The 12,773-nt window shown below is 42.8% G+C and overlaps 1 protein-coding gene across 5 annotated transcripts in view; it reads left to right on the forward strand.

Annotated features, from left to right (window-relative positions):
- Mondo (MLX interacting protein mondo) overlaps window positions 1-12,773 on the forward strand; it is a 174,964-nt gene that overhangs the window by 23,106 nt on the left and 139,085 nt on the right. The window contains exon 1 of one of the 5 annotated variants that reach the window (XM_076202286.1): window positions 4,477-4,494. The exons of the other annotated variants lie outside the window; for them this stretch is intronic. The gene's annotated coding sequence lies outside the window, so the exon portion shown is untranslated. Of the gene's footprint in view, window positions 1-4,476; window positions 4,495-12,773 lie in introns of those variants that run through there. 5 annotated transcript variants of the gene reach the window in all.

Raw genomic sequence — 12,773 nt, forward strand, 5'->3', positions numbered from 1 at the left:
AGTCAAGCATCTTTTCATTTATTCAGAAGCTATTTCTCACCAGACAGAAAGACCTTGCGTTTAGTGAAATATTAAAAAATGACTGGGAGTGGAGGTCCACACAAGCATAAGATTTGTTTACCAAGTACCCTTTCCCAACTTCAGCAAAAATTAATTAAAACATCATCATGGTACGTGTAATTTATGGACAACAACGTCAAAATGCCAGAGAAACGGTACGTCACTTGAAGAATTGGAATGTTTTTAACGTGCGTCATTCATTTCGGTTTTAGAATTTGTAACTTTTCGCTAGCATTAGATTTCGTAATCATGGAAATTCACAATTGAAATATATATTCGTTTAGGTAATCATCATAAGATGGCAGTTAGCATGATACGAAGTGTAATCCATATATACATAATTGAGGCTGGTTCCCCGAATTGAATAGAATTACCTGCCTGAACAGTGATAGTTGGCATGCCCCCAGGGCAGCGTTTTGGCGGTGGTTGGACGAACCTCGCACAAATATTAGGAACAATTTGTGAGATATATCTCAATCAAATAGTGAGGATTTTTATAATTGTTCATTCGTCATAGCTGTAACACAAACATGCCGCACGCGAATAGTCATCCTACCGTGTTGTCAAAACAAAATAAAAAAATTTAATGTAAAATGCATTTTCATTTGGCCCCGAAGAGTTTGTCCTTGGCGCCTCACAGGCCACTTCTATCACTTTAAACAGTCAGCAAATGTGCCCAATTCATCAATACATATTTTTTTAAAGGCACAGTTTCGTTGATATGAATGGAGGTAAATCGTTACCTGCCATCATGCAAGAACCGTAGATTGCTAAAACCACAAAATTGTAGCTACTATTTCATTGGCAAATTCTTTCTTATACGTATAAGTAGTTATGGAACAATATTTTGGTTCTATTCCAATATCGCGCACTTTTTTGTAAGATCTATTTATTCAATGGAGTAGATTAGGTATTTTTGGACAACGCAAGTATCATGTTAATTATCCGTGTTTGCGTGTTTCTGGGATTTTACCAATATCTCGCCTTCAGTCGTTCGGGCACCTCCACAGGCAAATACATTGTGACCTACATTCTGGTCCTGCGAGATGGAAGTCAAGGAGCATCATCTCCCCACTGCCCATCTTTAGAACTTTCCAACATATTTTTCTCCATATTGGTCTTGAGGGATGACATTGGGTCTCCAGATTGGTTAGAAAATCTAAACATTTAGCTATTTCAAATTTGTAATCAGTGAGCTGTGGCCTGCCGATTGCTGCCGAACTGCTCTTCCTACTCTTCACCACCATTACCAATTTCATCCTGAACATGATCATTATCCTTCTGTTCTACTCTTACCCCTTTTCTGTCTTTGTCAACAGGCTATCCCCCGTGTAAGGGAGGGAAAAGCCTTTGATATATGTATGTATTTATGTCAACAAAGGTAAAAGCATTGGTAAACTGCAGACCATCCTACACCTGGGTAGGGCAGGTAAATGACAGAATTTTGAAAAGGGGAAAAATGGAGGAAAACTAAGAGATTGTGAGGGGCGAACAAGGTAGCCCTATTTCTCTTCTTTTTAGGATCTTGTGATATGTATGGAGTGTTGGCTGTAGTTCTCAATCCTATAAGTCTCTTTGTGATCCCAAGGAGGTTTCTTGAGTGCATCATAAATATTTTGACTGATTTGATGTTCTTATCCTTTGTTGGAAAGTCCATAGCACTTTTGTGACATAAAAAGAGGATAGGGATGAGATCCTTTGCAACATAAAACTTTAATATATTGAATACTGTACGTACATGACCAGGCTGACAGTTGTTGGACTCTTAACATGAACAGTTATCAAGTGCCACTCGAGCATCATAAAACATTGGTTCTAACCTCAGTAATGAAATAGTTCTAAGACTGAAGCATTAGTTTTTCACGATAGCCTTTATAGTTGTGTGTATTTGATGTACATCATATCTTCCTTCCCAGTAAGGATTTCCCCCACCAACTGGGATCCTTTCCCATTTCTGTCTTTATTTCCTTCACTGAGATTTGAAATCCTTCTTCTGGGAGCCTCAAAATCATTAATAGTTTAGCCAGGATAAAGTCTGTAAAGGGGGTTGATTATGGTAACCTTAAACCTTCCTTTTGAGTGGTTTTCCATGAGTTGATTTCCGTTTCTCATGCAGAAGACCTGTGCCTCTCAGGTAACCAGTGACAGCCTCCAAGTGGGACCACAATTCACTTGGGGAAGATTGCTAGGGTGGGACATTGTGGTAGGAGGTGTTCTGTGTCCTCTGTGTGATAATTGCATCTTGGGCAGTGTGAACCTGTGCCCAGTCCTATTCTATGATGGTGCTGTTTTTCATCTTAAAATAACTTTAATCATGGCATTAGTTTTCACTGGCAGGCCTGTGGGTGCAACATCTTCAAGTGCATAATATGGCTGTGTGCTAAATAATAAATAAATGGTTATTATTTGAATATATGAATAAACAAGTGATAAAGAAAATGAGGAAACAATGCAAAGAATATCAATGCAAAATGTGTCCAAGCCTGTGAAATAAACAGGCTGTTAGAGAATTTTTTTGATAAGTGATAACAAGGAATAGATAAGTAGCATTGTGATTTTTGAAGCTCTATAGTTCATTACCTGTTAGTTCACATATTGAATAAAATCACCTGGTAGTAGTCAGAATAGAATATAAGAAAAATGCTATCAACTATGTAACCTGTTCATTAAAATTTACTTAACCACATCGCTTCCAAGGGGATGATAACAAAGATGAATGAAATGACTTGATCAAGTCAATATGTTGCTGTGATTAAATTGTGTATTAGCATGTGTATGTGTATTATGTATGTGTGTATATAAGAGGCAGGACCCCATGAGCGCTCTTTTCCTGTATGCTGAAATTGTATATATTGTTGATCTATTTTTTTTATTTTTTTCTCTTGTACCACAGAAATAAAATTTAAGTTGCCAAATGGTTGTTAGATGACATGATATATGACAGATAGCTTATGAAATGTCACAAGAAATGTATTACATCCAGGTCTCTTAATCCACTTGTAATGTACGACATGTATGACAGCAGATAGCTTATGAAATGTCACAAGAAATGTATTACACCCAGGTCTCTTAATCCACTTGTAATGTAGGGCCTAGGACATAAACCAACTTTGGAAAATGGTGATGTTTTATGTCCTGGGTCAATTCCCAAAGTGGGTTTATATCATGTTAGGGCCCAGGACATAAACCAACTTTGGAAAATGGTGATGTTTTATGTCCTGGGTCAATTCCCGAAGTGGGTTTATATCCTGGATCCAAACGTCCGCACAAGTGGTGGTTGGTGAGCGTTGGATTAAGAGACCTAGGTGTACTTGAAGAGGCAAGTGTGGTGGGGAATAGAAGATACTATGCCGCCAGTACCACCCCACACATTACCTGGTTTGGGTGGGGTTTTCATGAACTACCCTCCCCATTTTGAAACGTGGCCTTGGTCAAATGTTAACAAGATCAAAATAATAATTTTTCCATTAAATTTTGCAGACTTGAAGCCCACAGCCCCATTGTGGTTGGCAAAGGCCCCTAGTTCCTCCCACAGTTCTCTTTGGAAGAAACGTTGGATTTTAATTTGTTTTGTATTAGTATGGTACTATGTCACCGGCAGTAGGAAACACTTGTTTGTTGGCAGCTCTCATGTAACAAGGTGGAGAAAATACTGTTGAAATTACCAGCCTATATATCAATGACTTGGGTCTGTTTTGCGTGAGCCAAATGTTCCACACCGGAAGTCTTGAAAACCTCTCAGGAATCTGACAAATACTAGTTACCCATTCATATGGCAAGAAAATGGATGGAGCCCTAAAACTCAATCCTATGATGGATGTGAGAAAATGTGATTTATTGGTTATTATAAAAAAGTCGATAACTTTTATTGAAAAGGCAATATCAGTGTTGACTTATGGCAACTCTCCATAACCCCGAGCATTCCTTGCACTTCACTGGAGGACATGTCAGTAGGCTGAAACCTTGACACGTGAGAGCATTTGACACGGGTCGACGCGTTATAGCTTGCTGTCGTCCGATGCTCGTTTGTTTTGTTATATGCTGGTGTTGATGAAATCCATTTATAGTGGCCAAAATTAGGGTATTTGCTATCCTGGTGGGAACTATCCAATGCCATGCAGTAAAACCTCGATATCAGTGATAGAAATTGACGAACAATTATGAAAACGAAGATAAAACAAAAATAATCAACAATGCTACGAGTAATAACTTACAACGTAATATAAAACAAAAGAATCGTGAACTACTGGACCCAGTCAAGTTCAACAGAAACGAACTAAATTTTGTAAACGCAGTTTTATAATGCACATATCTGGCAAAGCCTTACAGCAAGCAATCAAGCATTAACGTGAGTAAATTAACAAACTGCATATAACGAACTCGTGTCTTGATTGAATAATTTCAATCGAGTTTCAATATCGCTGAATATCGATGGTGAGTTATTTATTTTTCTTTGTATTAAGGGAGCGAAAGAATATATTTTTTCTAAAAAAAAAGACATTATTATTGTTGAGTAGGCCATTGTCCATGTACCGTTTAATTTCAATATATATTTGATATCAATATTCGTGGGTAAATAATATTTTGTGAAAAAATCGAAAATGTTGAAAAATAAGATTCAATTTTTATTTTTTGTCCTGAAATCAATGCTTGTTATACCCACAGTTCTTGGAATAGTAATTATGATAATAAGTAATTAATAATAATGATGATGGAATATTCGACACTCAACCTCCCCATGTCAGCATAGTCATCCCGTACTGGTACGGAGGTGACTGTACTCAACTGTAGTCGTGAACCTCCTCACCTCCCCCCCCCCTCTCTCTCTCTCTCTCTCTCTCTCTCTCTCTCTCTCTCTCTCTCTCTCTCTCTCTCTCTCTCTCTCTCTCTCTCTCTCTCTCTCTCTCTCTCTCTCTCTCTCCCTCCCCTTTCCCACTTCCCCCTCTCATCCTCCCTCTCTCTCTGCCGTCTCCTCTCTCTCTCTCCTCCATTTCTTCCCTCTCTCCCCCTTCTCTTTTCTGCCTCTTCTCTCCCCACCATATTTCCTTCCCCTCTCTCTCTCTCTCTCTCTCTCTCTCTCTCTCTCTCTCTCTCTCTCTCTCTCTCTCTCTCTCTCTCTCTCTCTCTCTCTCTCTCTCTCTCTCTCTCTCTCTCTCATATCTCCCCTCTCTCTCTCTCTCTCTCTCTCTCTCTCTCTCTCTCTCTCTCTCTCTCTCTCTCTCTCTCTCTCTCTCTCTCTCTCTCTCTCTCTCTCTCTCTCTCTCTCTCTCTCTCTCTCTCTCTCTCTCTCTCTCTCTCTCATCTCCCCTCTCTCCCTCTTCCCATTCTCCCTTCTCTTCCTCTTCTCCTTTTCCTTCCCCCTTCTCCTTTCTCCCCTTCTCCTTTCTCCTCCCTCCTCCTTTTCCTCCCACCTCATCCTCCTCTTCTTCTCTTTCTCGCCTTCCCTCCCCCCCGTATACCCCTCTCCTGCTCCTCCTGCCCTCCCCCTCTTTCCTCTCCCTTTTCTCCCCTCTCTCGCTCCTCGCGTACCCCTTCTCCCTTCTCCACCTGCGCCTCTCATCTCTCCCTTTTCTCCCCTCTCACCTCTCCCTTTTCTCCCCTCTCTCGTTCTCATCCCGTTCTCCCCCTCACCTCTCCCCTCTCTCGCTCTTCCCCCCTCACCTCTCACCTCTCCCGTTTCTCTTCTCTCTCGCTCCTCATACCCTTCTCCCCCTCTCACCTCCCCCCTCTCTCGTACCTCCCCTTACTGCCTTCCCCCTCTCCCTTCCCCCTCTCCCTTCCCCCTTTCCTCCGTTCTTCCCCCTTCCCTCCGTTCTTCCCCCTTCCCTCCCCTCTTCCCCCCTCTTCCCCCTTCCCTCCCTTCTTCCCCCTCTCCCTCTCTCTTACCCTATCTTTGTGTATATATACGTGTATGGTTATCTATTGACATTATCTTCTCGCACTCAGGCAGTGTGTTATGATGGTTAGGTTTTGTCCTGTGAAGGGGGTCTGCTAAATCATTTTAAAAGGTGATAAATATAGTAATAATGATGATAAAAGTGACAACAACAATGGTAATAATGATAAATATTTAATCTTCCTTCATGCTATGCTCATACAGGACCCCTTGCGCGAAACGATTTTCCCACCTTGTCCTCCACCGCGTAGGGAAGTTGAACAGATTAAAATAACGCCATTCTTTTGTTTATTTCCTTGTTCCTTTATTTATTTTATTATTTTGTATATATTCGTATATCTAATTTAGTATTTATGTATATACTGTACCATATACTTCTTTTTTATTTTTCATGTATCTCTGTTGTTTATTTTCCTATATTTTGTTCATTTTTATCAAACGATAATTGCGGGAACGTGCGTTCGTTTAGCTAAAGAGAAAAAAAAATATTAATTTTGTGGCTGGGAATACTTTCGAAAATTTTCGTCTCGTTCCGTTTCGTTTCGCCTTTTTGATGCACCTCGTTGTCCATCACTGCATCTGACCCTGTGACATCACTCGCATCTTTCTGACTAACGTGAAGTGAATTCAATCGCGTCGGGAAGGGCCGCGCGGTAGCTTAGTGGACATCGTGTCGAACTCGTCACCAGGTGGTCGTGAGTTTGATTCCCGGGACCCGGTGCGAACTGTTTGCCTTGGCTTCCAACAACCCTGGCCAGGCGGGGAGGCGACCCAAACATCGGGCAAAGAAAACCAGCTTCCTGCCGCAAATGAAAGAAGCATATACACCGAAGTGAAACAAATTTCTCTACAAAATTATTTATAACTGAAGAACTAGGGAGATTTTTTTTCTTTCAAATACTTGTTTAATCAGCTATGGCGGTACGTACATTCTCTCTCTCTCTCTCTCTCTCTCTCTCTCTCTCTCTCTATATATATATATATATATATATATATATATATATATATATTATATATCCCTCCATCCCTCCCTACTATTGATAGCAACACGTGTAGGTTTAAGAGATGAGTGTGTGTGTGTGTGGGGGGGGGGGGCTATCATATCTCCTCCGATAAAGACTCACATTTCAAGAATATCTACGTCTGCAGTGCCAAAGGTGAAGATGGGCAAAGCCCGTGTTGCAAACACGCAGAACCTCCCAAGAGAATTTTTGTAGTAAATGTTATAGTAGATTATGCGTTTATATATATATATATATATATATATATATATATATATATATATATATATATATATATATATAGAGAGGCATTCTGACAGGTTGGCGTAAGTGGAGTAGGAAACACAGGAGTCTTAGTATGAGTTTATTCCTGAGTAGTCTTGCAGGTATGCTTTTTCAAAGCATACCTGCGAAACTAGTCAGGCATAAACTCAGACTAAGAATCCTGTGTCTCCTACTCCACTTTGTCACACACACACACACACACACACACACACACACACACACACATATATATATATATATATATATATATATATATATACACATACATATATACATATATATATATATATACATATATATGTGTGTGTGTGTGTTATAAACAGGGATGCCTGTTATCCGGCGATCGCAAATTTACGGTTTCTTATTTCTGTTTCTTTTCGTCTTTGCTTCACCTACCAGAAATAGTATATAAATTAAACATAAATTAATAAAAAAAAAATAATATATAAGTGACAGAATAAGGTAGTAAATAGATCAGTTGTACTGGAAATGAACATAGTCTCGTAATATGATGTATTATGAATTCTATTGTATCTTACATCGTATAATGAATTAAAGGAAAACACTGAAAATGGTATGGAAATATTCTGGAGTTATTGTAGCAAACACCCTAGGCGCTTAATAAAAGTTCTAGACTTCTAGACCAGTTAGCCTATGTACCCCGAGAGTCGTCAGACCATCGACCCGTACCTCCATTAACCTGGCACAGAATATATTAAGACCATTGCGGTAACATAGTATATTATATACTATGTTACCGCAATGGTTATCAAATGGTTCAAATTGCAATGACTTTATTCATCAGTTAAGATTAACGTAAAGAAAATGTGCAGTGTTCTCTATGTAGATATGAATGTTTTAGTAATCTTTCACTATATAGTCACCCAGACCCTGAAAACCGTCTCTGTTCTAGCCACACATATATGTGAATATAGACATGTAAAAAGTCCTTTAATCCATTATAATGGGGTGGCCTAATCAAGGCCAACCCACACACAACCCTCATTTGTCCGATAAATGGGTAAGGCTGTGACTTTGCTCAAGGGGTGACAGTGACGGCTTGTAATGTCAGTGAAAGCTCCTCACGCCGAGAACGTGGCACGAGCTCGGGATTTCAAGAGTGGGTAACAGAAACATCATTGCAAGCTGTGCGTTTGATTCATTCACCAATATCTTGGATCACGTGTTGGACTCGTGATCGTCAACTATTACCCTCCCGGATGAGATCTCAGCACATATGTGACCCCCATCTATGGGTAATGCCCTGACCTTGCACAACCCTCAAATCTTGCCCATTAGAGCGAGGTGCCGGCTTCCAGTGTTGAGATGCATTTCAGCCCCGGACGTGGCTAACACTCCCACCGATTAGTTAACAAGCGAGATCGGTACCACTACACGAGTAACCTCTTGTGTGTATTTACGAAGTTGTAGTGTGTGCGTGCCTGCACTCTCTGAAGCGGGCTCGCAGGTGTCATTTATAGAGTGGTTGGAGGCGGGCAGACTCGCCGTGTGGGGGAGGAGGAGGAGAAAGGTAGGCAGGCACGACAGAAGGCCACTGAGTTCGTGGTTGGGACGTTTAGGCAAGATGTGTTTTTATTATTATTATTATTATTATTATTATTATTATAGCTATTATTATTATTATTATTATTATTATTGTTATTGTTATTGTTATTATTATTATTGATCATTACTTCTATCCCGTTGTTTTGCTATCTCTTTTTGTACCCTCTCTACGACACTTCGGTGCGATTTCGTCCCCAGAGTTGGAAGCGCTAACCATTGAAGACAAAGTTTATTGGTATTATTATTGTCAAAGATAGTTATTATAAGTTTTCAATGGGGTTACAATGGAAAACCTGATGACGCGGTTGGATGTAGAGTAGGATATGACGATATTGTTAATATCATTATTATTGTTGTTATTGCTCCTATTATTATTATTATTATGATTACAACACATTTAATAAGGAATAAAAAATGTGCGAGCCGGAGTAAAACAAGCGCTCTCGCCTCAATAAAACATATATGTTTAATATATAATAATCACCGCGTAAATTGGGACGAGGCAAAAATAATTTTCAAATCAAAATGTAGTTATAAAAGGAAAACCATTGAATCTTCCTTAATTAAACAATTCCCTAATTTTAACATTTCAAAAGGACAATGGTCACCTGATTATATAACCACCTTGGCAGTTAACAAATTACTTCTTTCTATTGTAAAAGTGGATGACTTGCCACAAAGCCCGCGCAGCAATATAAACGCTACCTGATATGACATGTCCATGTTCCCCCACTCCACCTCTCTCCTCTGTATAAAATATATGTTTTCTCGTCTTTGTATTCCTCTTGAAGAGGATCACAGCAAGTGATCGAAATATACGGAAATCGTTATTTCCTTTCTTTTCTTTTCTTAAATCCAATCAACAGTAGGTTTTTAGTGTGTGTATATATATATATATATATATATATATATATATATATATATATATATATACACTAATCTATTTATCCTCGAGAACAAATCTGCACCTAATAGGTGGTTGTAAGGGAACAATATCATACCAAAGAGGAGGGGTCAATTTTGTTTTGATTTATTAAATGTTATTTATTTTTTGTTTATTTTTGCGTGTTTATTTATATACTTTTAATACAAATTAGACTCAAATTATACAAGAGTAGTCCCTCCCCCTACCCCTGGCTGATTTGAAAGAAACGATAATTTAGTTTTGTCGGTGAGGTATTTGTTTTAGTCAAATACGGCAAGTCATTGGTTTAGGATCTAGGCTAATATATATATATATATATATATATAGATATATATATATATATATATATATATATATATATATATATAACACGAGGCGTGTTTTTAAGTAAGTACCGTTTTGAAATAATGAAACTAGTAGACTTTTCGTAACAATTTTATTTTTACATGAAAGCCTGTACTGTTATCTACTATTCAACATAATTACGGAATCCTCTAACCGTATTTAAGTTTGTGAGTATTTGAAATGTTTCTCGTACAAGGGCCTTTTCATATGGCCAACAAGGGCCCTTCTCATACGGCCAGCTACGTGGGAAGGTCAAGCAGGACCACACATACCAGGCGTGACCACACTGCCACATGGACACGAATGACTACTCAAACAAGCACCTATTAGGAACAATATAGAAGTGCAGACATTCGGAAGCATGCCGATATCACGCACGTAACCGCGCCCAGAGCGCGTACCTGCTAGGTAGAGTTGCAAGCATACTTATAGTAGGCGTGACAGCGTCTTCGCCCTGTGTAGCGAAAGACGCGCACCTTCGGAGCCCACGTCGGCAGATACCCGTTAGACTTCTTACGCGCATAACGCGCCCTCCTATACGCATAACTCACCGATTAATAAACGTGTGTGAATTCTCCAACCTGTTTCACTGTTGCCCCCTTGCAACATAGCTTGCAACATGGCGCAGTGAATAGGATTGCTTACAACTTGCAACAGTGAAACATAAACGACGATTCGTAAATCGGTGGCGTGCGCGTGAACGAGTGACAGTAACGGGACGATACACGATCCGTTGACGCGTACGTGAACGAAGTGTTGAAGGAACTAGGCGACAGTGTGCATGCTGGACCTTGAGTGCAGTGCCGTGCAACAGTGTGACGCGCTTTCTTGGACACGTAGCGGTGCAAACAAAGGGGGCTTTCATCCTACCCCCCTGGATACTGAGCTTCTCAGCAGAGCGCTGCCCGACGCTACCGCAACCCACACATGGGGAGGAGCTGACAACACGCGATCCAGCAGCTGACCCACCCAGACGGGGAGTATGGAAAGACGCGACTCAAGGGATTCGGAGACGGGCGACGTCGACTTACCTGCCCCGCCTTCGCTCACGCCGAATGTGACGCCTTCACGGGATGGTGGCGGTTACGTCAGACAGCGCGTAGCGGTGATGCAAAATGAACGGAGAGAGAACCGCGAGAGAATCGACACAGTGGCGAAGACCCTGCAACATTTCGTAGCCTTTTGTCACCCGCACAACGTCCCGTCCATCGAGCCTCTCACCGACCTCTCCGTCCCTTCATCCGCCTTCCGCCCCGGCCCCACCTGTCACCGAGAGGCTACCCGCTTCTCCGCCGCCGGGCAATCTCTCGGTCCCGTATCCACCGCCACTGCAGGCCGATGCACACTTCAGGTTCCTGTCGTGGCGCCGTGTCTGGGCCGACTATGCTGCTGTGGCCGGTGTTAATAGGATGCCGCGCGACGTGCAGCTCATACAGCTCCGCTCGTGCTTGTCCTTCGACATTCCCCATGACACCTCGCTCTCGGTTGACAAGGTGCTCTACCGGCTGCAAGCCCATCTCCGAGACGCGCGAGTCGAGGCTCTCCACTGCCGCAATCTGTTCCGATGCAGACAGGCGCAAGGCGAGTCCTTCGACGACTTCTACGGCCGCATAAAGGATAAGGCTCAAGTGCACTGGAAACCACGTCACTTGTGCGGAGGCCCAGCTGAAAGTGGTGATACTCTGGGCGTCAGGAACAAGGAATTCGTACGACGACTTATCTCCCTCGCTGGAAATACAGCACTGCAGGAGGTAGTGACCAATTGCCGCTCACACGAGTCAGCGTGTCAGTTTCGGATGTCCAGGATGGCCCGCGCGTATGCGCCGTGTCAGCTTACAAAAGGGCTCAACGGCAGGCGAACGCACCCCCGCCTCAGTAGCCTCCCGCACTTTCTTTGCGACCCAACGACCCATTGCCAATTTTGCCAGGCGCACGCACCCTCGCCTCAGCAACTCCCTGCCAATCCTGCGGCCGCCGGCACGACCCCGGGAAATGCCGGGCGGCTATCAGCACCTGCCGCAGCTGCGGGAACAAAGAACACCGCCCTCGCACCCCGAAGTGCCCTGCCAGGGACGCCCGCTGCCACGCCTGCAACAAAAAGGTCACTGGGAGAAGTAGTGCAAGTTGTCCAGGGATCGGGACGAGAATCGCCACGAGTCGCCAAGTCCTGTCACCACCGCCCCTTCCCCCGGGAAGGCTGGCATCTGCCGCCAGGTGTCTGATGGCTCTAATATCTCTCCGCCACCTGTCAACATCCACATCCACCTCGGAAATGTGTCCTCGAGCTTGCTTATATTGCCTGACACAGGTGCGGACGTCACGGTGATAGGCACTCAGTACCTAGGCATGGAGGGGATACCCAGGGCCAGCATCGGCACCGACATATACGGCCGATGGATCCCAAATGCCCCTCGCGGTGGGACGCTTCCGGGCTACCCTGACGCTCGTAGACAGGAACTGCGTCGGCTTTCAGGTCTCAATGGGGGGGACCCACCATCTTTCCTAGGGGGTCGGTGCGGAGGTCATCCTTGGAGACCAGCACGTCGCTAAATTCCCGTAGGAAGTAGTCGCGAGCGGCGGCTGGTGAGCTGTCAACGGGTAGCGTTAGCTCGGCGCACCTGTTCGCGTATGTCACCGCCAGGATAGGCTTCGGGAAGTCGGGCGGGACTATGGCCAACTCCCGACAGTGGCCGAA

This window comes from Oratosquilla oratoria, chromosome 18, assembly GCF_046742065.1.
Source record: "Oratosquilla oratoria isolate Oo_2021 chromosome 18, ASM4674206v1, whole genome shotgun sequence".
NCBI classification, from domain to species: Eukaryota; Metazoa; Arthropoda; class Malacostraca; order Stomatopoda; family Squillidae; genus Oratosquilla; species Oratosquilla oratoria.